The sequence below is a fragment of the Epinephelus lanceolatus genome, chromosome 20, assembly GCF_041903045.1.
Source record: "Epinephelus lanceolatus isolate andai-2023 chromosome 20, ASM4190304v1, whole genome shotgun sequence".
NCBI classification, from domain to species: domain Eukaryota; kingdom Metazoa; phylum Chordata; class Actinopteri; order Perciformes; family Serranidae; genus Epinephelus; species Epinephelus lanceolatus.
This window is the reverse complement of record NC_135753.1, coordinates 8,941,290-8,966,918: the sequence shown is the minus strand read 5'-3', so window position 1 is coordinate 8,966,918 and position 25,629 is coordinate 8,941,290. Positions and strand designations below refer to the sequence as shown.

Sequence of the window (25,629 nt, the reverse complement as noted above, 5' to 3'; positions counted from 1 at the left end):
TTGTGTGTGTGCGGGCTCAGCACAGATGGTGCCCCTGATAGAGGCCTGTGCAGCCGACCACTGCAGGACACATTATGGCAACTTCCAGCTTGAGGAGCCAGCGAGCGTCAGAGCTGGCAGGGCTGCTGGATGAGCGCGGCCCCACAGATCTGTCTGAGCGTGACACCAACTCCTGCACCACTGCCGCCGCCCAACTGGAGGAGGACAACAGTGTTCGTCCAATACATCTCTCAAGGTATTTGGTTTCATTCTTGAAAGCCAATATTTGACAACAGAAGACTTTTTCCACAGTTAACAGCAACAAATTCACCTGAGAAAATAGAGAGGATAGGCAGAGCTGATTGAATTACCTCTCTGGTCAGAGTGTTCTCAAACACAGACATCACACAGACCTTTACCAAAAGAGAGACTGAGGGTATAAAACTGGATAACTTAACAGAAGCACTGACCAAATTTGTACTGATACGTTGACACTGAATGCAGAGTTAGCTTTACCTAGTGTTTGGTCATATTTTATCTGAATGAACTGATCCTTAGCCTAATTTAGACTGTGTTAAAAGGATAATATCGGTATTTTTCAACTTGGACACTATCTTCTCATGTTTTTTTGTCAAAGTAACTAATGGAAACAAAATTTTTTGAAACCGGTCCAGTGTTGAGTAAGGGGGCTGCAGCCGGCAGCAACTAAATGCAATGCGATCCCTGTCAATTGAGCACTGTCAATTTACATCCACTTAAAGTGTTTGTTTTTGCCACTGACAGGCTCAGATGATTATTTTAAGTGTCTGACAGCATTATGAAAAGACGCCCTAAAGAGAGAGACCTTTTTAGTTTAACCAGACACAGCCCCTAAATCACCACTGGTTGTCCACCAACCCCACCAGACTCTCAAATCAATGGTAATTTTAGCATGTACAGAGCGAGCAGATTTACACATCTAACTTAGTGGATTATGGGTTTATTTCAACCAAACCAGAGTCTTTGTTCAAACAGTGGAAAGACAAACCAAGGCAGCTTTTTTTGAGTTTTATTTTGCTTCTGTCACCTTTGAATAAAGTGTGTTTTACGACATTAAAATTACTGCTAATTTAAATGGAGTCTGGTGGATTTGACAATAGCGATTTGAGGGCTTTTTCTGGTTTAACTAACTAACTTACTCTGAACTGAAAGGTCCGTCACTGAGCTTTTCCATGATGTTGTCAGACACTTATATAATAATAATCTAAATATGTCAGTGCATTGCACCATACATCTGCCCACATTTAAGTAAAAGCAGCACTGCTTTATGTAATCTACTTGTCAGTGTTCATCGAAGTTGATTACACTGACTGAATTTGATATCAAGCCTTCGGGAAATCTATTTATCACTACCTCAAATAAATCTCAATATAAACAATTCCATTGAAAATAAGTAAATGTGCAAAATATTAAAGCACTCTAGATCCAAAAAGCAGTTTTATCACATAACACAGCTTTTAAATGCTGTTAAAAATTTTTCATTGAGATGGTCAGTTGCCAACAGTATCATGTTGAGGTATTTTCTGTGCAGCTCGTCACAAAAAAACATAGCAAGTGATAAATGTCAGAGAATGTGTCGTTAATTTTATGCAATTCTGTCACATTTGTAATTAAAAAAAACAGTCCAGTGAAAATTGAAATCACAGTAACATCAGCTCTGAGTTGTTTTTGGCACTCTGTTGCGAAAACTGGAGGAGGAAGAGGAATTGATAGAGGGAGAAATGCATTTTAGATTTTTATTTGCCAAGTCTGGGAGTTATGAAATATAAAATCTTGACCTTTTCAAGCAAAATCCACATTACTATACAACATTTGGGCCAATTTATGCATAAAAATTTTTAGCCATGCAGAAAACATGACAAAAGTCCTGCAACAATCTTAACTTGAAAATGTGTCTAAATGTACAGAAACTATATTTTTAATGTATTTTCCATCTTTAAAGTTGCACTATCTCTATTGTTTAGAGACTGACATGCATGAGTGATTATGTGTTTGTTTTTGTGAGATCACACACCTGTACGCATGTGAGCAACTGCTACTGGTGCTTTTACACACTATCCCATCAATCCTCAGTGAGGTCACACAGAGTCCAAAAACTCTCATCAGCAAAACAAATCACAGTCCCTCTCCGCTCTTTGATGAAAGGCATCTTCAACACTGAGAAATTGTGCAATTTTCAAAGCAGATGAAAAGAGGTGAACGCTGTGATTTCAGCAGCCGTAGGCCTGATCTCCATCTACAGATTCAAGTAAAGATCCTGAAGACCTGAGATAAAGGCGAGCACAGCAGCTCTGCCCAAACTTCAAACAACACTGACACTTTTAATTAAGCTACGAGGCTGCTTATGGAAACTATGTAAATGAGGATTATTTAAAAACTATTAATAAATGCGGGACAGTGTCGCTGTCAGCACTCTATATCCGCTTTGACAATAAAAATCCTGAAAAGTTCAACCAATTTCAACAAAAACAAAAGCGACTCCCTTTGAAAACATTTTATAAGTGAAAGTAGTCTTTAGATGACTCATAACTTTAACCGTAGGCCATAATGTGCTTTTTCCTCTCATGCCAGAAATCATTTTGTAAGAGCAGGTCTCATTTCTTCAAATGGAGAACATCCCACTGTGGAATGAAACACTTCGATTCACTTATTAAATAAAAGAGTTCACCACAGAGACGGTGATAAAATTCACTGCTAAGGACAGGCCTCAGGGCTACGATTCTCCAGAGGCTCTAAAGAGACGTTTGAAAATCACAGACTTTTATGGAAAAGAGCGTGTGCAGTGAAATGTGTTTTCTCCAAGGCTTGTCTGCCTGGGTGTCTGGGTTTGTGCTTTTTAAGTCGGCGGTAAATAAGAATCATTCCTGGCGAGGTGGTTACCTGAGAAGACAGGTTTTAACATTGTGCATCTTTTTGCAGCTGCTTGAGTCTATCCGGCACAAGGCGACGCAGCAGGCACAAACGCACCCCGACCCTGCTCCTCCGACTGAGTATGAGATCATTCCCACATCAGCGAGCAGCACAGCAGGAGTGCGTGTGTGTGGGCGTGCACGAATGTTTGTGTACATGTGCTTGAATGTGTATTCAGGTATTGTACTACGGAGAGACAAAGACCCAGCTTGAATTTTGGAGAAGCTCAGCAGGTAAATGTTCGGAGGAAAGAGAAATAAAAAACACTTTCACTGGATGTTGAAAAACAACCAGATTAGAGATTCATCACACGTACTGTCTTCCGTTCAACCTGCACCTCTACTATCTATCGCACTCATGGCGACGCTGCGAGCTAATGCTTTCAAGAGTCTCTCAGTCAATTTGAACCACAGACAGGAGATCTGGCATGTTGCTAGGAGACAGACGTTGTCATATCTCTGCTGTTTTGTCAAACCCTCGCTCCGAGGTACTCGGGGAAAAAGACCAGAGGTGGTAAAATTGACAAGGTGACGGCGCGGCACATTTTTAGAGTTGCCCTCAAACTGTGTCATGTCACCTTGTCACCCTTAACACCTCAATGTCTTTCTCTGGCGCTTTGACACGTTAATTATGGGCAAACCCAAACAAATGAGGCGGGCGACATCAGCTACTCCACAAAGCAATCTCTCACCCACACACACGTCTGTGTTTCCAGGAGGAAAACTAAGTTGTCAGGCGAAGAGAATCAGTAACAAGCCAGAGGAAACAGAGGATAAGCCTCCCTCAAGGAAGTTTTTTTTAATAAACTGCCTATTTTGGTGTCTTTTAACGCTTTCTGACAACTTGAATTTATTTGAAGTCTTAATTATTGAGTAATTTGCATGTGTGTGTTTTACTACAGAACTGTGTGGAATATCATCCAACTGTGGTGCAAAGCATTAATCACTGCAATAAACTGCCATACAAATGCAGACTGGAACAGTGTAGTTGAGAGAAACAGTTTGAAGTTTGAAGGCTAATTACGTATCTGTTGTACAGTTTAGCTAAGTTTTAAAACCTTACTTTGTACCTTTTTAGGCCGACTATTAATCATTAACACTGTGCTCTGTATTTTGACAATCTAAGGGGGGCAGGGAAAGGGAAGTATCTACTAACATCTTTCTTGTCTATTTGACCCAATGAGCTAGTTAAATCAAATAATTTATATTTAATACATTTAAATTAACCACAACATAATATTAATTCCACTAGAGTTACAGAACAGTTACTACCACTCTGCTAAGCTAGGCTAGTTAGCATTTAGCAGGATCCATAATAATTTACTGCTTTATATATGTAGTGTAACAGACTCAGCATCAACATAGATTTTTTTCAATAACATGAAACAGGTAAAAGTGGGTAAATTAGCTTTAGCTTTGGCTAACTCACCAGTTAGAATTAACTAGCTTAAATGCAATCACTGCAGTTTGTGTTTTACCTCTGTTTTCAAGTTTTTATACATTTTAATGCGGCTTGCCCATATTCTGAATAAAAACAATACTACCATGACATTGATGTAGTGGACTTTTGAAGCCTTGACTCTGGCATTTTGGCTGTCACCATCTTGGATTATTAGAGCAAGAAGTGACCTAAAATGACCATATTTGGTAGAGGGTGGAGCTGGGGAGGAGCAAGGTTTGGATCTAACCAATTAGCCAAGGTGAAGCCAGATTATAATAAGACTGAAAATCTAAAGGGTGGCACAATGGCGTAGCATGTAGCACTGTCGCCTCACAGAAAGAGGGTTCCTGGTTCAATCTCAGGAGGGAGCCGTTCTGTGCAGAGTTTGCATGTTTCTGTTTTCTACGTTTTCTCCGGGTACTCCGGCTTCCTCCCACAGTCCAAAGACATGCAGGTTGGGGATAGATTAACTGGTGACTCTAAATTGGCCGTAGGTGTGAATGTGAGCATGAATGGTTGTGTTAGCCCTGCAATAGTCTGGCCTCCCTCCCAGTGTCAGCTGGGATAGGCTCCAGCCCCCCCCCCGTGACCCTCAAGAGGATAAGCGGTTATGAAGATGGATGGATGAAAAACTAAAGGGTGCAGGGAATTAGTAGTATATCTACTAACAAAATGTGTTTCTTCTTCATCTTTCTTGGCCGTTTGAATGAATTAGTTAGTTTAATAAATTCATTTAGAATGAAATACATTTAAAGGCACTCTATGTAAGAATGTGGCCAAAACGGTTACTGTACTCAAATTCAAAATACTGCCACGAGTCGTGTCCGCCCCCCCCTCCCCTACAGATTCAAGGTTGCTGGACAGCGGCACGCTGGAGACTGATTTGTTTGCCCATGGGCGGCTGCAGTGGCAGGGCCACGTCGCCGCGTCCTTGATCTTCGGTTTTCCAGCGGACCGTTTGAGCAAGTACGGCTTCTCTGCTGCTAACGCTGCTGCGGGATACAGCTGAGGAGACTGCTAATGCTATGTACTGGGACACTGCTAATGCTGCTTGCTGTGCTGCTGTAGCTCAGTCGTAACTGTAACTGATGCTGAGACTCTACTGACTGCGTGACGGGTAGATGGCGGTGGGTGGCGCAACAGGCCAAAACACAAATTCAAAACATAAACATGATTTGCAGACTGCAAAAAAATTTTTTAGATGCAAATATTCTGGCTATACTATTGTTGTCGGTGAGATCAGTATGTTATATGAACATTATTCCTTAGTCTCTGTGACATATTAGGATGATTTGACGACTATTTGCTTTAGATTCCTTACATATAGCTCCTTTAAATTGAGCATAACAAATCGCATGAATTCCACTGCAGTTAAAAGTTTCTATGACTAATGACTATTACCACCAACATGCATGTTTTCTACCCTTGATAATCAGAGAACTAGAAAATCCCCTAAATCCCAAGAGAAAACAAAATCTAATGAGCTCTTGTAACAGAAATGGACATCCATCAACAGTTTCCCGGCGTACTTACAGTATGCTGCAATTAGTGCGGACAACACAAAGAATGCATGTTTAAAATGATCTTAATAAGCACAACAGGAAGAGCAAGACAAACATTTTGTTTCCCTCAGCACCACAATCTATGATTTTATCTCCAGACAGTCGAAACCAACTCACCCAGACTGGAAACAAACTCGCCATGATGTCCAAATCATAAACACGTATATATTCTAACAGCGTGTTGACAACAATATCCTGCTTTTAGATAGAAAACATGAGCCTGAGAAGCTCAAGCGACAACATGTCATCATCCACCATGACCACATACAGCTGTCCTCCTTTCTTTCTATATATATTGAGGCCTGAGGCAGTACAGAAGTGTTCCAACCTGTTTCCTCTGGAGCAAACTGATAATTCACTCAGCCTGAAGTGTCTAAAGGTCAGACACACCTACAGTTTGTTGTCTTCTTGCAGGTTACAAAACTCGCCAGTGCTGTTGGTGGGTGGGTCACAGCTACTGTTTAACTAAGTAAGAGTTTCAGGAAGTTTCCTGTATTTTGTTTAGATTTGAATGCCAGTGATCTCTCCCCTGACCAAATGAGTCCAAACAACACAAAGAAGAAAAACTGCCAGACAGTGAACAATGTATGCTTTGTTTACCACCTGCATGAACTGTATTCATCTGCACTCTTTAAACCTCTGGGGTCACTATTTAAGTGTCTGTTAAAGCTTTACCATAGACAACTAAAGAAAACTGTTCAAACACACAAGATGTGTATTCAAGTTTAAACAGTCTTCCAAAGTAAAAGCCCAAATAATTTGTTTGATGTTGCATTCAGAAATTACCCATGATAAGGTTTTCTGATCTGATGCCCCTGCTGGTTGGGTGAAATATCCTAAACACTTAAACATCTACTTACTTCCAAATTATTTGGTTGTCAAACATCAAATCAAGATTAATTCCTGAATTACATTTAACTACTTTTTTTCGCATTGGGATTACTGCGTTAATGTTGACAGCCCTAAATATTATATCAGTTCTTCAGACAACAATACTATATTTGCTGGTATCACAAAGTTTGCCTTGATACAATTTTGATTTGATTCAATTCGGGAGCAGGGAGCTCCATATGAGACGATAGACCTATTAGTAAATATCCTCATAGTCTTTTTCTTGGTTGCTTACCATTATCTGCACGGCGCTAAGCCGTTAGCACTATTTAAACGTTTAGGAAGGAGGTGTGGTTGGAGAGACATGGTGACACAGATGTGCCATGGGAATTTCAAAATAAAAGGCATATCTTAAAGGTGACAATACACATTGATGTTTTAACTCTGACTGAATTGATATATCCACTGTGTTTTAACATGTGCATATCAGCCCTCACCATCAAATATACCATGCATGTTCTGTATACTGTATATAACCACCCACTTTGTGTCTTTTTAATAGTCAATATGTATTCCTTTGCACTTGTATTTGTTTACAATGTACAGAACATTGACTTGTACATAGACATTGTATGTTGTTGCTCATTGTTGCTTTTTATATATATATATATATATTCATTTACCTTTTTTTTTTTTTTTTTTTACAGTTATTAGTCATATGACTGTTTCTTGATTTTCCAACACTTAGGTTTAACGAACAACAACTTAATTAAGGCTAGGAGGATAGTGTTCATGGTTAAAAGAAAACATTTTCTGTCTGTAGGAAACAGAAAAGCCCCAGTGGTCCACCATGTCAAAGTCACACTCTTTGCTGACACATCCATCCACCCACCAAACCTCCACCCTGTGGCTCGATTACAACACCATGCTACTTCAGCCTTTGTTCATGACAGACAAGAGTCATCTTCACACAGCAGAGGTCCTTGTCAAGTGAATGTAGGTCATCTCAGGCTGTTGTTCCTCTTGTGACAACAGTCTCTTCACTTTTGTTTTCACAAGGTACACCTCCATCTGTTCACATCCAGCCTGCTGCTAAGTGCATTTCCCGAGCACTGATACAGTATTACAAACATTTATTTATGGTGATGTGATGAAGGTATATTTCTGGGTTATCACTGTTATTCCTTTTGTGTTCCACTGTGTACAGTTGTGGCTTTTAAATTTCATTATACTGGAGCAAAGACATTAAAGGACTTCTATTCTATTCTAGGAATCTGTTACCACTATTTTATTTACTGACCAAACTAAATTATGGCCTCATGGTTGTATGCCTCTGTGAACCAGTCAGCTTGTACTTAAAGTTTACATCCATGTCTGTGAAAACATGGATGCTTAACACACACCTTCCCCCTGGCAGCACAGAAGATCTATAACAATCAGCACAGTTTCAAGTTGGGCACCCAAGATTAGAGTCACCAATTCAGTATCTGACCAAATGTCTCCCCTTCTGTTCCTGAGGTATGACTTTGAGTACTGGCCAGAAAAGTGTTTTGCAGAACATTATGATGTCACAGTGAAGTTGACCTTTGGCCTTTTGATATGAAATATCATTATTTTAACATATTAGATGTTTGTGTGAATTGTTCATAATTAAAGTGAATTCTTGAGATGTAGACAAAAACATGTTTTGTGGGGTCACAATGACCTTAACCTTTGACCCCCTACCACCACATTCTAATCAGTTCATTCTGACGTTCAAGTCAACGTTTATGTCAAACTTGAGAAAATTTTCCCCGAATTTACTTCCTTTAAGATACTGCATTTACAAAAATAGGACAGATACAAGGTCACAGTGATCTTGACCACTGACCACCAAAATCTAATCAGTTCATCCTTGAGTCCCAGTGGATGTGTGTGCCACAATTGAGGGACTTTCCTCACTCTTGTGGTAACGCATTCACAAGCATGAGACTGACAAGATTACAATGACCTTGACATTCAACCACCAAATTCTAATCATTTAATTCTGGAGTCCAAGTTAATGTTTGTGCCACATTTGAGAACATTTCCTCAAAGCATTCTTGAGATATTCCATTCACGAGCATGGGACAGACAGACATCATGTCTCTGGCCACAGCTATCACTGGTGCAGAGGCATAACAATCGATTGATCAAGAAAATACTTGGAAGATTCAATTAAATTCAATTCAATAGTTTATCGTCATTGCTCATAGAAAAACAGCGAGATAATGATAGTCATCGCAGACTTGTGCAACCAATAAAAATAAATACCAAATAAATAGTGCATAGTGGCATTTGTATTAAAGGCACAACATACTGTAACTGTCCTCAATATAGCGGCACACACAGATGATATACAGATGTACAAAATTAGACCAAACACACAACTGTAACTATACGTTATAAAGTTATTACTGTGTAAGTGCAATGACGAAAGTGCTACATAACAATCATGTATCGTCCTTAGATCAATAAATGTAGGTGGAATTCTTAACAACTCACAGATGTAAACTTGTAATTTTCAGACAAATGTTTTTGCTACCTGTAAAAGTCATCTTTAAATGAAGAATTACAAATGATTATACGCTCTTAAATGTTATATTATATAGTATAGAGTGCCCCGGAGCTTTTATTAATGATCCATTAGTGAGTTTTAACCTTGACGCATTAATTTCCCCCTTGGTAGAAGTCATATATAAATGGATTACTTTGTTTTGGACTGACGTTATTACCATTAGCTCTGATCATGTCCAAACCCCACTAAACCTGATACATTACTACATTACTACAGCTACTTTCCGTTGAATGCCAGTATGTTTTAAAAGGCCAATTAAACACAGGAATTCCATTCTGAAAGGACTCGACGAGGTTCAAGTGGTACAATAGAGCTGTAGGTTGATGAAGTGTGTGCTGTATGAAAAAAGTCTTACCACCAAACAAAAGTCACATTTAAAACATGATTTTAGAAAAGCATATAGCCACAAAAACATGCAGTATCCTCCATCAATGACAGGCTGTGTGTCCTGTAATCCATACTGTGTCAACAGTCTGCCTGCAGTCATTAAAGGAACACAGGAATCAGCACAGAGAATAAACAATTAGCCTACTTACTTTCCCATCTGAGATCAGCCACACTAAGAGGATGTAAGCAGTCTTTATCTGAGAACACTAACACAATACATGATTAGTATGTAGAGCAGACGCTCAATCTGAGGGTGTAAAAGAAGTCTTTCAGAGCTGTAAATACCTTATCGCCTCATAATTCAATTAGATTTTGGTTCATGGTGCTATAATTCCATCAAAAACTGATTCTTAATTAATATAAATGCTTGATTCCCGTGCTTTTTATTTCACGTCATGAAAAAATAAGTGATATGAACTCACTTCCGCTATCATTTGTCAACATAACTGGTAGGTTGAGGTGGCAAGTCAGGATATCTTCCCACAGAGGACATGTGTGCTGCTTTGATGCACCCTGTTTGGCATCGACAACAGCAACAACAACAGGTTTGTTTTTTCCTCCAGCTCTGCGCAGAAACATGTAATGTGATTTCCAGCTCATCTCCTTTTCTCTTCTACACTCTGCAAAATCCAAAATCCATCAATTTGGACAGATGGAAAATACAAAAAAAGAGACTGGTACAGTCAGAGAAAGAAAACACATGTAGACTCTGCTCTGGACTCTGCTTTAATTCTTTTTATGACTGGACGACGTGACTATAGAGAACATATTTGAGATTTTACCACTGTAAATCTCTCAGTTTCATCTCTGTGTCAATGACAAATGAATGTCAAAATAAAGTAGACAACCTATTGTCTTCTTTATAATAATATTGGATGTTTATATAATCATCACTGACGAAGACCCTTGATTTTTCGGGTATTGACTATGCTGGATTAACTACTGACAATCCTATTTGGTTGTTTAATCCATTTTCAATTAACTTTTCAGAATATGTGCTATATCATCATATATTACCAATGCTGCAAAATCAAATTACAAGCACTGTGATAGGGGATTTTAATCATATCACCCACTATACTATCAGGGGATAAAACTGACACAGATATTTAAACATACTATATGTCATTTTCTGCAGATAGGGGTTTCTCAGTCATAATGATGGTGCAATGCTGTCACGGAGCGTGAGCCAAATTATTCTCAGAGGTCTCCTCCTCTCCAAAACAAACATACCAGGTGATTTAAGCAGGTAAGACACTGAATAAAGCAGTTTCATGTTAACAATCAGTGTTTCTTCAACACTGTTGGGCTTTTCGTGGAGGGGCTGCTAGTCCAGCTTCTGCTATTGTGTGCTCACTTTTTTTTCTCTGATAACTTAGCATCTAGATGTTCAGGAGATTTTTACCAGGAGCTAAATTACCCGCAGAGGTCTCTTCCTTTGCAAAACAAACAAACCAGGTAATTAAAAGCAGTAAAAAAGAATGACTAAAGCAGTTTCAGGCCCTGTTTCTCTAAAAATGGAAAAGTCTGTCATTTGCATTTTAAAAAACTTCTGCGTTTATATGATGACGTTAATGAAACAATCCCCGTTCACACGGAGCCGCAAAATCCACTGTAAACGCTGTAGTATGCACACCAGGCCAATGGGTGGCAGTGTAAATTTCAAAGCAACACCACAGCATGACGCCATGCGCCTGCGCTGAAGTGCCTTCCTCTAAAACGCAGTGATTACACACCAAAACAAAGAAGACACAATGGCGAAAGCATGCACAGATAACTTTGTCTGGATGGACGATGAGGTGGATTTGCTACAGTAACAGATCTACACTCAAAACAACAGGGTGAGCAGCACAAACAGAGCTCCGCATTGTTGTTGTGACAGTTGACTTTCTCGTGCATGCCTAGTGACTGGAACCGTAATGCGCATGTGCGAAAAGTCTCCATTTTCAGAGGAACTGCATATTGCAAATTTACATGACAACGGAGACGCTGCCGTTTCCAAAAAATTCCACTTTGGAACCCGTTTTCAAAACGTTGCGTTTTCAGGCACCCGAAACGCCGCTGTCGTGTAAATGATCAGCCAAAACGCAACTAAAGTTTATTGTTTTAGTTGAAATCGTTGTCGTATAAACGGGACCTCACATTAAAAATCTATGTTTATCCGATGCTGTTCTGCGAGGCTGGGGCTGGAGCTGAGCTGCCACTAATGTTTGCCCAGCTTGTCTGTCTGATAACTTAAGATCCAGACTTCAAATTAATTAAATATATATAGTTCTTAATCTAAAATGTGTCTTAAAACTGGACAAAAAATACCATGAACCATGTCCTTGATTAAATGACAGATTTCTCTGGGTTTGAACATATTGTATCTTTAAGTCAAAAAGAAAAAGTCAAAAATATTCCTTTAACTTTCCTTCACGGTACGCAGATTGAAAGTTTTGTCAGCAGTGAGTGAAGACTTAGTCGTGGAACATGAAGCGCACTTGTCAGGACTGGTTACATATCAAGTAGCAAACTGGGTCAGGTGGCTTACAGTAGCGTTAATGATAGGCCAGTAATCTTGTTACCGTGTTAGACCCCATCCTCATCCCATAAAATGTCCCTCTGAATTCCGATTACAGAGTTTTGAACATTAATGCTGATTTGTTCAAGAGGGGATCATAATATATCTAAGAATTGATTATTTTCAACCCCTAATCAACAATGAGGCATCAGTGACAAAAGCTCCTTAGACTGCACCATAATTTTCAATCAGCAGTGTTTCTTAGCAGCAAGTGGACTGCAGACATTTTACTTGTTTCTGTGTCCTTATAAATCCTTCGAGGGAGCTTAAGTCTTTCTAATAATTCCATCTTTCAAGCAAGTTAAAATACTTCTTTATTATAATCCCAAATCATTTGAGTATAAACCAATTAATTTAATCCTCCAATTTAAAGGGCAAATTAAAATCTTAGAAACAAGGGAAACTGAGGAAAGTAGTCTAGTATAGCAGAAGTTGTTACAGAACAGCTGCAGCATCCGTGGAAGGACAAAGGGAAGCAGGTTGTGTTTTAAAAGACACATTAAAATGTACACACTATACAGGAGCAATTAACTGCCAATGGTAATGGTAAAAGCTCGTAAACTAAAGTAGTTTCTGTATGAGCTGCAGAAGTGAGAATTGAGGTTGACAGCTGCCGGGCCACCTGCTACTACACTTCTGAGTTTGAGAAATGGCCGTGATGTCTTCCATCGGCTATTTTCACACCCTCCATCCCTCCCTCTCTCCCTCTCTCCCTCCTCATCTCTTTTAGTGAGACAGACAGCGGCAAGGCTGAGGACACGTTTGACGCTCAGCCAAGGAGAGGAATATTTCATAGAGACTGATGTCAGTGCGGACACCTCCAGCTGGTGAAAACACAAATGGGTCGATACTCTGATTGGCATGTAGCTCCCAAGTCACGGGTCAGGTCTTCCTCTAACAGACTGAGACAAATCCATCAGGAAGGACCACATACTGATACTATAGGTGCTGACTGTCAGCCTCATGCTAATTTACTTTGCTACAGTGGTGACCTCATAGTCACTGAACTGCCCAGTACTGTGGCCCGAACAGCTTAAAATACAGCAGCATCAGAAAACCTTCCAAATGACCATTTGTATATCAATTATTCAAAAATACAAAAAATAATTATTAAAGAATATATGAATTATAAAAATATCTTCTTCTACGATGTAACCTTGAATTTGCATGTCATTATGACATTCTTTTTTCACCTGATGTTTCTGTTATGTGACATTCCATGTGATACTCTAGGCACTGCTGGCCTTTTCTTAAATGTATTCTTTTGTGAATGTATTTTTTGTAAAAGTTTTTTTTTTGTAAATGTATTGTATTCCTGTGGGGTGAAATTGTCCTGGTTTTGCAGTGTGTTGTACTCTGTTTCTGTATAGCTACATGTCTAATCACATGATCTGTTGGGCAACCACCATTGGTTGTATATATAAAGGTGTGTCTCCTTATCTTGTTCCTGTCTGATGAGTCAAAACGTCACATGTGGTGATAACATTTAAAATTTCCAAAAGGAGCAGTTTCTGATGGGTGGACCTGTTTTTGTAATTTTGTATTTGTTCTTCTGTCCAGCATTCAGTATTTATCATTTTTGGATGTGCGTGCTGTTTTTTGAGACTTTTTTGAGATTTTCTCGCACGCCTCCACAATGAACGAAGAATCCAAAAAATTGAGAAAATTCTCAAGTCGTAGGGGGCCGCATTTAACAACAGCAAAACTATTTTAAAACATCTGTTTACAAACTCACACATCTTATGCAGCATAATTCAAGTCTCATTTATCCACTTATACACTCAGTACTTCCCAGTTTGACAGCATGTGCACTATTTTACAAAATGTTGCATATACAGAAATTCACTGCAAGAACAGAGACTGTTTCCAGGGGATACTAAAAAGTACATGGTCAGATGACATATACGTTGTTGCCATGGTTTGTGGATTATGAAGTTGTTGAATTCCGTCAGTGGTGTTGGAAAATGACCTACATTATAAGTTTTTGGGGTGGGATACTAAGTATGTCACACAGCCATGTTTGGGCGTGTCCCCTGGTGTGAGAACACATGATTAGTCTTGCCATATGCTCTCAGTTTCTGCAAAAGCAAACAGCCTTAAACCTCTGCTCTTTCTCCAGAGGAACCTGAAGTGGAAACACCAAGTTGGTTTTTAAACAAGGACCCAGTCCTCGGTGATGTATGGAAGACTGTTAATCAGTTTTTAGTTTTTTATAAAAGAAAAAAAAAACACAATTCCCTCCAGAGGAACCTTGGTTTGCTAATTCTCACTTTAAGGGACAGCGTTCTATAATTTCTCTTCCAATCATCCTCCAGAAAATGTCCCCACATGTTGCCAAAATAAATAGGCTTTGATATTCCTACATGCCTTATCCCTGGCTGGCAAGCTTGCAGTCTTTAAAGGGAGCGTGGCGTTGGTGCGTCTGACAGCTGAGCGGGACCTTGTGATGCCGGTAACGACATGAGGGATGACAACAGAAGCTCCGACATCAAAGCCCCGCAGCACTGACACACACATACATACACAGGGAAATGTGCAGCAGATTACCGAGGCCAGTTATTCATCAGCACTTACACGAGCTGGGTTACAAGCCAGAACACATATACACACGCAGTGCAGCTCTGAAATAACTCCCGCAGCTCATTTGTACATGAAGAAGAAAAAGAGAGAGCCTCTCAGCATCCTATCGACACTCACTTAAGATAATGGGCCCTGTTGGGGAGGATATAGATTGGAGAATGAATCTCAGAGCCTGTGTATGCCAGTGAATGGGCGGGCAAGGCAGATAAAGGGCTTTAGAAAGGGACTCTGCAGTAACCGTGGTGGCAATTTGTCAGGATTAAAGCTGGATGGTGTCTGTCATTGTGTGTGTGTGTGTATGCTTGTCACAGCGTCAGGTGTTGGAGCAAGGTGAGGGCAACTGAGGCTGCAGTTTAATTGTGTCCTCCCTCACATCGTCATGGACAGATCTGTTTTCTTTATCAGTTAATTGGTCATCATTTGGTTTTGTAAAATAACAGAAAATTGTGACATATGTCCAATCAACAGTCTAAAGATATCAAATTTCAGATGTTAGGTACTGTTTGTTATTAATGGGGGGGAAAGGGGGTAGCGCAAAAGGGGGGAGGTGTGTCATGATTTTTTAAGTACTAGGGAGGGACTTATGGGTTTTCTGTGGCTTGGGGGGGGGGGGGGGCATGCAGATTTAAATAGTTGTATTTTGCATTTATTTCACTGACAATCTTTAAACGAAAACATGCCTTCCAAAGGCGCCGCAAATGTTTTCTTTAAAAACGACCAAAATTACACAATTTCTCACAGCCAGAATCTGTGAAAACAGAAATTATCATTGGATTTTCACATTTCCGAAGGTCCTTCAATACATCATGTGCCCCCAATCGCTTCTGTAAGGAAAAAACACAACTAAATCTGAGCTTTAAATACTGATATTTCATCAGAAATATTCTCTTATTCAAAAGTCATTTAAAATTTGGACAAAAATATATCATTCACACAAACTAGCCAGCAATAAGAGTGAAAAACCAAGGCTTTTTTAACTCCAGGAATCCATCTTCAACTCTTAACTTTTAACTTTCAGACATCAAAGGGTGAGTTTTAACTAGAATTACTGCTTTGCAGTTGTATGCCTCTGCTAATCAATCAAGTTGCAGTTACAGTTTACATCAATGTCTGGCAGCACAGAAGATCTATACAATCAGCAACCTTTTGGATATAAAGTGTCATCACTTCATCATTATATATAATTACACATTTGTGTGAAATTAAGTCATAATTAACATGTGAATTCTTGAGGTATGGACAAAAACATGTTTTGTGAGGTCACAGTGACCTTGACCTTTGACCACCAAAATCTAATCAGTCCATTGCTGAGTCCAAGTGAATGTTTGTGCCTAATTTGAAGAAAGTCCCCCAAGGTGTTCTTGAGATATTGCGTTCATCAGAATGAGATGGACAGATGGACGACATAACAACAAAAAACATAATGCTTTCAGCCAAGTCTATCACCAGCGCAGAGACACAAAACCTTAACAGCAACTTCTCTTTTCAGAGTTGAAAACCTGGTTACTGCATACATCACAGACCTTTCAGAGACTCAAATAGGTCTGGTGTTGTGCTCACTGGTGCTCACTTACAGGAATAACAACTTTTATCTTGACATGTTTCTTTGATCAGAATGACAAACGGGAAGTTAAACTGCTCTGAGCAAACACTATAGTACCACATCTCCACTGAAAAAGACGTCAGTTGAACAAATATGTCACTCTCCGCTGCTAGGTTAGAGCCCCTTCTTCCAATGTCAGACTGAAATAGACCAGAGGAGGACTGCTCTCAGATTGAAAAGCTGTCTGTTCAGTAAAATGTTCCTGTTGCAAGTTTCAGACAGCATGGGGGACATTTTCTTACTGTTTTCCCTTGTTCTTTACACATAAAAAAGACAATTTGAGATGTTATTGTGGATATCTTTTGCAGTGTTTGGTGTGAACAGGATTGTAGTGGGTGGAAAAGGGAATGAAAGAAGTTAAGAACAGACCCACAGAGCCTCATATGATTGTCTCTAAATCCACGAGCTGAATGATGCCCTTCAACCTGCACAGGCACCATATGCACACCGTCTCTGACGAACCCGGAATTACCTCTCTCTCACTCTCCAACACTACTCTCTCCTCTTGTAGCATCATCTCGCTCTCTTTGAACCTCCACACTCACATGACCACTGATACAAGAGCCCTGCAGCCGAGTGAATGAGAAAAAAAAAAAGACAAATGTCAAACATAAAACACACAGACGCACACACTGTACATACACATCAGACACGCCTGACCTTCAGCAACGTCTCCTGAGGCCAAACATGTGAGAGGCTACCTGTGTTCAAGCAAAGATCCCCGACAGCCTTCTGTGCATGCTTTCAAGCTGTACCTCTAATGAAAAGCCTCAAAGTATTCCCGTCTGAGCAGAATCTGCTGCTGAGCACGGAAAGCCTGAGGTAAAAACAGAAAGCAATTGGTTTCCACAAAGCCATCAGACCTGCAGCTGACAGTGAGAGTTGTTGTTGTAGTGGTCAACAACATGTAGCAGGAACATCTAAACCTGAGCTCAGACAAAGGACACACTGTCCTCTGCAGAAGTTTGGAAACATGTTGATATTATGCAAACAGTTCTAATCCAGCACCTTCTCCTACACACTGAGACACGGAGCCATTGTGATTAAGATATGTTCATGCAGTAGCTGTCAGAAAAATCTCATTACAAACCAACAGCAATCACAACAAGTGTGCAGGGAAAGAGCTGGAGGATTCACTTTGTTCAATTTCTGCTAGGAATTATGATTTTCGGTCTGCAACCCAACCCAAGCCCAACAGGTCTGATGGAGTTAGGATAATACTGATACAATGATTAGTCAATAAATTCGTTAGTTTATTGGCAACGATTCAAGATTCAAGAGGCTTTATTGTCAATTCTACAGATATGTAACAGAGAATTGCGGCAACATTTCACCCACAGTGCAGACAGTGCAACAGAATAAGAAGAAATAAGGAAGTCAAAGAGAACAGAAGGGGTTATACAAAAATAAAGATAAATAAGAGCAAATAAGCGCAACAATCTTGAAAACTTTTTTTTTTTTTTCAGTTTTTGAGAAAAACAAATTAACATTTTGTTTTCACGTTCTTCTCTAATGAGAGGATTTTGTGGACCAAAAATTCTATCTATTAATTGATAATTTAAACAGATTAGTTTATAAAATAATTATTCACTGCAGCACTAATAAAACTAATGCTACTTCAGGTTCAGACTATATGCGTCACTGCTCAAAATAACGTGCTTAAAGTGATATGCTAAACTTCATTGTGTTGCTTTAACATACAGTAGCACACTAACATGCTACACTTTGTTTTTAGATTCATACTTAAATGCTAAATGTTAGCATCTTACTTTAAGGAAATACTAGAAAAGCATACTAACATGCTAATTGTTAGCATGTTACTTTCAGATTAATGCTAGTATGGCATATGCTGCCAATTTGTGCGCTCATAGTTATGACAAGGGAAGCCACAATTACAAAGAACAACTCTATATGACTAAAATTTATAACCCTTTTACTGTTAGTAAACAGTATGTCAACGATTCTCCACAAACATTAGCTAGTGCTAGCTAGAAAGTTCTGTTGGCTTGTTTTTGACAATGGAGGAGGATGATGCGAGTGGCGCATTCAAACATATTCATTCTGAGTGCCTGAGCGCACTGGACCATTCGTCAATTTGGAGCGCTGTCAGAATGTACCACCATGTACGAACACACAATGTCAGGTCAGGTGAAAAAGTAAACACTGACCAACGGAACCATACTGGCTGACCCGTATGCTCTCACTCTCACTCTCACACAGTGGATGGATGATGTCACAGGAAGATTTGTGGTTGATTATTATGCCAATCTTACAAAGGTGGACGACACTTGAATGGTTTCTTCCATTATGTTCACTTTCAAAGCTAATGCTAACTAATTTGCAAAAAAAAAAAAAAAATAGAGAAATCCAATATTCCTCTCAATACCTAACAGCTCATAAGTGATATTCATGCCCTTGCATATGAAAGGTTCCTGAGAGTTCAGAGTTCATGGCTTCCCATTTCTTAAACATAAGTTCACAAGTTCCACTTGAATGCAGCATTATAGTAGAATAGCATACTAACATGCTAAACTTGTTTTTAGATTATTACTAATAGCGTATAAATATGCTAAACGTTAGTATCTTACTTTTCGAAAAATACTCTAATAGCATGCTAACATACTAAGCTTTGGCAAGTGGCTTTCGGATTAATGCTAGAATAAGAAAAACACATTAGTTTTAGATAAATGGTGGAAAATACTAACATGCTAAACTTTAGCATGTTAACATTAAAGCTGGTATGGCATACTAAGGTAAATGATAGCATGTTGCTTTATTTACTAAATTATCAAAGTAACATGCTAAACTTAGCACTTTTGATTTAGATTATTTATTTATTTATTTATTTTTATATATACTTTATTAATCTCTGAGGGGAAATTCTATTTTTTCACTCTGTTGCCAATTACACACAGGTCCAAATACACACATGCACAAACAGGACCTATACATGCACTAAGTGGAGAGATGTCAGAGTGGGGCTGCCATGGACAAGCACCCCGAGCGGTTGGGGGGGTTCGGTGCCTTGCTCAAGGGCACCTCAGCAGTGCCCAGGAGGTGAACTGGCACCTCTCCAGCTACCAGCCCACGCTCCATATTTTGGTCCGGACGGGGACTTGAACAGGCGACCCTCCGGTTCCCAACCCAGGTCCCTATGGACTGAGCCACTGCCGCCCCAAAGGTCTGGTGTGTAGGATTTAGGGGTATCTATTAGCAGAAATTGTATAATATTCTTATTCTGCAAACCACATGGTAAATATTAGCAATAATATGACACTTACTGTATGTTAGGATGCCAGCAAGCTTACATGGTAAAAATGACATCATTTGGAACTTAGTGATTACTCAAGCGGGTTCTACTTGTGCAAGAACACAGTTCAACATCATCTGGAAATGCCATGCACTGGCCAATCAAATTTGTTTGTACATTATGTATAAGTGATATTTTCTTATTTTCTGATGAGTGTCTTGGTGGTGACTTTGACGATAACAGTTCCAAGACATACACATGAAGGCTTAAAGAGAGTTATGTTTTGTGCTGTGTCGATGTGATTGACAGCTGTCTCAGTCTATCAGTCTCAGCCATGGTGGTTTGCCTCAGACTCAGCCTAGTCTGGCTCCACAGAGAAGCCAAAATTTCAGTTCTTCTGCCTGAAGCAGCTGACAAAATGTTCTTGAGTGTAAACTCCAGGCTTTAAAAAGTGCTCACTGAGGGCTACAGGCAACATCACAAATACTGCGTCAATATTCATCTGCAGAAGGTTACAGCTGTTTGACTTACAGGTATATTTTATAAGAATTAATCTACATACTTGCGATCTTGTTTTAAATAAATAATCTCTCACAGCTGCCAAAGAAATAACACAGACTTGACAGTGTTTTGGTTTCCATCACATTTACACATCACTCTCTGTTCTCTGACAGCAGCACAGGTGTGGATGGACTCTGGTGAGTTAGATGAGCTACGGTAACACCTGGCGTAGCATTTTGCACAGTAACCTAAATGTTAATGACTCGAGCAGTTGGTGAGAAAATTGACAGGATAACAAGCTCTGATGAGGCCTACCGAGTTAATCAATGCTAGTGACATCAGATGAGATGGTCGTTAAAAAAAAAAAAAAAGGACCACAAAAACACAATGACACAGTCAATGGGAGGCAGTCAATGAAGAGCACAATGCAAACTCAGCAAGGGAAAGATGAACAGCCTCCAGTGTCTGGGGGAGGGAAAAAAAATCAAGTTTTACAGGGTCAATGTCGAACGAAATACACTGACTCCCCTGTGCAAAAAAAAGGAAGCAGATGGGAGAGGAGTTTCACAGCGTCGGTGTGCTACAGAGGTCATAAATCAGCCGCTTGGCATCATGTGTCATCAGTTGGCCAGCGAGAAACAGTCTCGGGGCATGTTTCAATCAACAAGCCAACAGACAAGCTGACAGCACGAGAGACGCACAAACCCCAAACGCCCAAGGACTATGACCAGCTCGATTAAAGATACGGGACACCATAAGGAGTGACATATATCAAGCTTTGAAAAAGGAGGAAAGAGACCATGAATGAACTTGTGAAAAAAGAAGCGACATATGCAAATTGAGTCTGGGATATGGGTCATATATCTCTGGGGCTGATAATCATGGCAGCTTTAATATGCCAACGTCACACAGTACAATACAGAGGCACATGGACATGAATATTCTCTCAAGCAGAACTTTTATCTCTGTTTCTCTCTCTTTAGCTTATCCATTCCCCCTAAAAAAGCCATTTGCTGCCTCCATCTGAACTCTGCTACAACAAAGCAACTTTCATCACATGGTCACATCTGTCACAGCTGTGAGAAAAAGATCTTACTGCCATTGTCATTAGATTATTAGAAAAAAGGGACAAAGAAAAAGAAAGATAGACATTCATAAAGTTGAAAGCTCATTCTTGACCTTGGAAAGAGCCCTTAGAAGATGTTCTGCAGCTTTCAGCTGGCTCTTTATTGCCTTCACAACCAAGGTTTGAAAATACATTCCTGGGTATTTTTTTTTCAGTAGATAAGAAGCCATTAAAGTACTCAAATATAAGGAACTTTGAACTCATCAGGACAGCAGGGCAAACTCAGTAAAGAAGATTGCATGATACGATCGGAAGCCCCAGAACAACTACTACATTGGCTTTGTTGTGAGACTGAGTGATGTTGTACTGTGATATCGTCACGGCTGTGATTCGGTCGTAGGCACGAGGCCGCAGGCCACGAGCTCAAGTGTGATATTGCTTTTATACAACAGTTCAACAGTTAAATAAGCAAGGCTGATTAAGAAATGTTGAAAAATGAGGACAAAATAGATAATTTAAGCATTTTATTTGTCTTCCGCCAACAAAAATAGTTCCTTCAGGACTCCGCTATCACCGTTGCTATGTAACGCAGACATGGTGCACCAGGCACTTACTCTTTATACACATTTCCATTAATTGTGCAGCTGGTGAAATAAGTCTCTGGTGACTGCATGGTGGACTGTCGCTTCACAGGCACAGCCGACTCTGCCTTCTGATCTGACAGTATGTTGCTTTTCTCCAAGTCATTGAGCTCTGCTGATGAAACACTGACAAACCTGGATGTGTGCTCAGATGGATTCAGCTTCTCCTCTCCCTCATCTTCCTCTGATGACCATTCATAGTTCAATTCAAAACTTATTTTAGGAAATAAATCCATATTTTTGGCTGTTTGACAGTGGATGAATTAATTAGCCTACAACGCAACTGCTGACCTAACTAACACTAACCGTCAGTTTTGATTTGATTGTTGATTGCAATCAGCTGTGAGGCGGAGTGATACATACAGAGTGAAATAACCGTGATGTTGTACTCCAATATCATCACGGTTTTACTGTCTCTTGACCAATATATATATATATGTATATATATATATATATTTATATATATATATATATATATTTTTTTTTTTTTAAGATGTTTTTATGGGCATTTTTGCCTTTAATTGATAGGGAGTGCCACCAATATATTGAGGTTATTTAAAAGTGCAGGTATCAGAACTCTAATTGAAATGGACAGACGGTAAAAAAATAATAAATGTACAGCTGAGGAAACAATTTTGCCCCAATGTCTATTTAGTAGCTCCTCTGGAGCTTTGGATTGTATCAAATGATCTTCATTACCAGATGGAGTTTTTTCAGTTTTCACTTACTTTGTCACTAAAATGGATGGGAAACGGGACTGCTATTTTGTTAACTCCCTTCATTGTTTTTTTGTTGTTTATCCCTGAGCAATTTGTGGCAGTTGATGATTAATTAGACTTTTATGGTTCTCAAAGAGATGTCCAGTTTAAGAGCTGTTATTTTTTTTTAAGTTGATTTGCAACAACATGTACAGCTGTGTCAATCTCATCCATGTTTGCCACCATTCTTCAGTTGCTATTTTTCCATACCTGTAGCTAGGCACCTAGCTACAGGTATGGAAAATGTCATTGTACAGTTGTGCAAACCCCGATTCCATTACATTAGCATTTTTCATACAGATCATATGGTGAGACACCTGACAGGCTGCAGATCACTGATCAAGATCAACAAACAACAAAACTGGTTGTGATTTGGCGAGTCATTGCTGTATTTCTAGCAGTTTTTTAGTGACCAAACGTGGGTGTTCTGTAGTGACCCGTCACTGTTTTTCCAGCGACGTTTATGGCTCAATGGCAGTGTTGATTTCGTTGATGAAAACTATGACAAATTTTTTTTTCCATGAAGAAAACCAGACAAGCTAAAATAGATATTGATAATAAAATCTAAGATGAAATCTATGTTTCATATTCATTGACGAAATGAAACGTGACAAAAATGTTTGTGGTGGACTATCGGACATTGAAAGCCAGGAACAGCAGTGCTTGCAATTATCTTTAAATGCCGCATGAGTGACAGGCTGGTAAACTCCAGTAAATAGTCTGCGCCAGGATTTTCCGCTGTCTAGCAAAAAAACACTGGAGAAGCGTCAGCCGTTGGTGCAAGTTGTGAGCTGTAATAAGTTATTTCTCTGCTTCTTAACAGTGAGATCATGTTTACAATGACCTGGGTACAAATCCTAGTTGTCTCAGATTAGATATTTGTGGTGTCTAAGATTTTCAGACCATAAACAGAGAGATATTGAGCTTTCCAAATGATAAAAAGCAAAAAACAGAAAACATATTGATGGATAAAATAACTAAAATATGACTAAAACTAATCAGCATTTTCGTCTTAGGACTAATACTAAGACTAAATCTATGATAGCTGTCAAAATGACCGCCGCTCAACTGTGGGTGTTTTGTCACGACCTATCACAGTTTTTCTAGTGGGGCAGTAACACAAAAAGCAGTTGTTTTGTTTTTTAACAAAGACAGCTCTGCTACTCTTATGGGAATTGTGCCCCCAAAACTGGATATCTGAAGCCAAAACATGTTCTTTTCCTAACCATTACCAAGTGTTTTTTTGCCTAAAGCTATCCACACTTTAACCACAGCATTAGGTTTCAAAGACTTTAATATGCATATATAACTTACCCGTGGTTTGCAGAGACATACAATGCCAGCATTTTTTCTGGGGATGACATTCCCAATTCTTAATCCAACCTACAATTCAGATGAGAAGTCCTGAAAGTGCTCAAACAAAATGTAAATTCAAGCATCTCCAATCACATGACAACTGAGCTAACTTCAAGGGGCTATCTCCGTGTCTGGAAAGTGACACCGATACGCAAGTGCCTTGAAATTTCTTTCTAATGGCTAGCAGGTTACACAAAGAAGTAAGATTGTACAGAAGTCTAAAAATGACTCTACTTCTCACTTGATTTATTACCTTAGAAAAAACATTGTTCCCAATGAGTGTATGATCTTAATCACCTGTTTCAAGTCTTGTTCAATACAGTGTGATGTTTAATTTGTAAAATCTGGTCCCATTTAGAGTAAAATACACAACAAAGCAGGGTGTGTACAGAGGTTCTAAGTCAGCTTCTCCACAGCTCCACCCTCTCGTGCAAATATGGTCACTTTCAGTTCCAAAAAAACCAAGATAGCATCGGCTAAAATGCCAAACTTGACATGGTAGTCCACAAACCAATGGGTCTTCTTTTATAGTCTATGAGTGTGTTACAATTGAAAGTTCCCGTAAGCTACTAAATGGACCTTGAGGTGAGATTGTTTCATCAACTGCTGTTTACAAGGTCAAGAATGAACTCTGAAATAAAGTTTAAAAGCTTAATGTACAAAACTCGAAGGAGGTATCTAGAATATGGGAACTGCAAATACCAGACATTACAAAACAACATCAGTTAACTCCAAATAGTGAACTAGTATTAGACTATAATTGCCAAGCAACACTAATGGTTTAACATTGGTGATCCAGCTCATCCATTTAGCCACTTTCTGTGGTGATGTTGGAAGGTTGGAACCATCTTTCCATCTGCAGTCCTAGTTTGGGATTTTAGTTTAATCTAATGGGCATAATTATTCATGAAAAGCCTGCCTGTTCTGGCATTAAGTAAACACAGCCACAGGAGATGCAAGCACTCATTTTGAGGCCAAGTGTGGACATCCTGTAGTTGCAATTCCTTAAAATCCTGCCTGTGGGACCTCAAATATATCAAGTGCACAGAAAATCTGTGCTCATTTCGTCCTAGAGATCAAGAAAAACCCATCAATGCCACCAGATTCTGTGATTACTAAAACCTGCAGCTCGCAAAACGAAAACTCCACCCGCCCACAGTTATCCACTGTTTTCCCACCCGTGAATTTCTTGGCAACAAAGCTGAAAAATAATTTCTTTTCCAAGAAAAGAGGGGGAGGAAAGGCAAGGAGAGAGGTTTCTTTGATCTGACAGCCAGCTCGTGCTTTCACTCGGGCCACCCGAGGAGTGGACAGATTATCATCGGCTGTCTGAGAGGAAGCAGAGCTGCAGGATCAGTCCCCGACCCAACGAGGTTAGGCCTCTGGATGCAGATAAAGCTTTTCCTTTTTATCAAACGCCTTGCGGAGAAAACCAATCCGAAAAAGCTGCAGTGTGGCGCGGGAGAACTGTCAGACTTAATGCTACAAAGTGGTTAAATTATAAGAGAGGTAATGGCAGCAATTTCAAAGGGCACCTTAGAAAATGGTGCATTTCTTGAAAGAACCA

The 25,629-nt window shown here is 39.5% G+C and overlaps 1 protein-coding gene across 4 annotated transcripts in view; it reads right to left on the bottom strand.

Annotated features, from left to right (window-relative positions):
* rnf152 (ring finger protein 152) overlaps positions 1-25,629 on the bottom strand; it is an 85,850-nt gene that overhangs the window by 19,809 nt on the left and 40,412 nt on the right. For 2 of the 4 annotated variants that reach the window (XM_033639544.2, XM_078162664.1), the window contains exon 1: positions 6,048-6,276. The exons of the other annotated variants lie outside the window; for them this stretch is intronic. The gene's annotated coding sequence lies outside the window, so the exon portion shown is untranslated. Of the gene's footprint in view, positions 1-6,047; positions 6,277-25,629 lie in introns of those variants that run through there. 4 annotated transcript variants of the gene reach the window in all.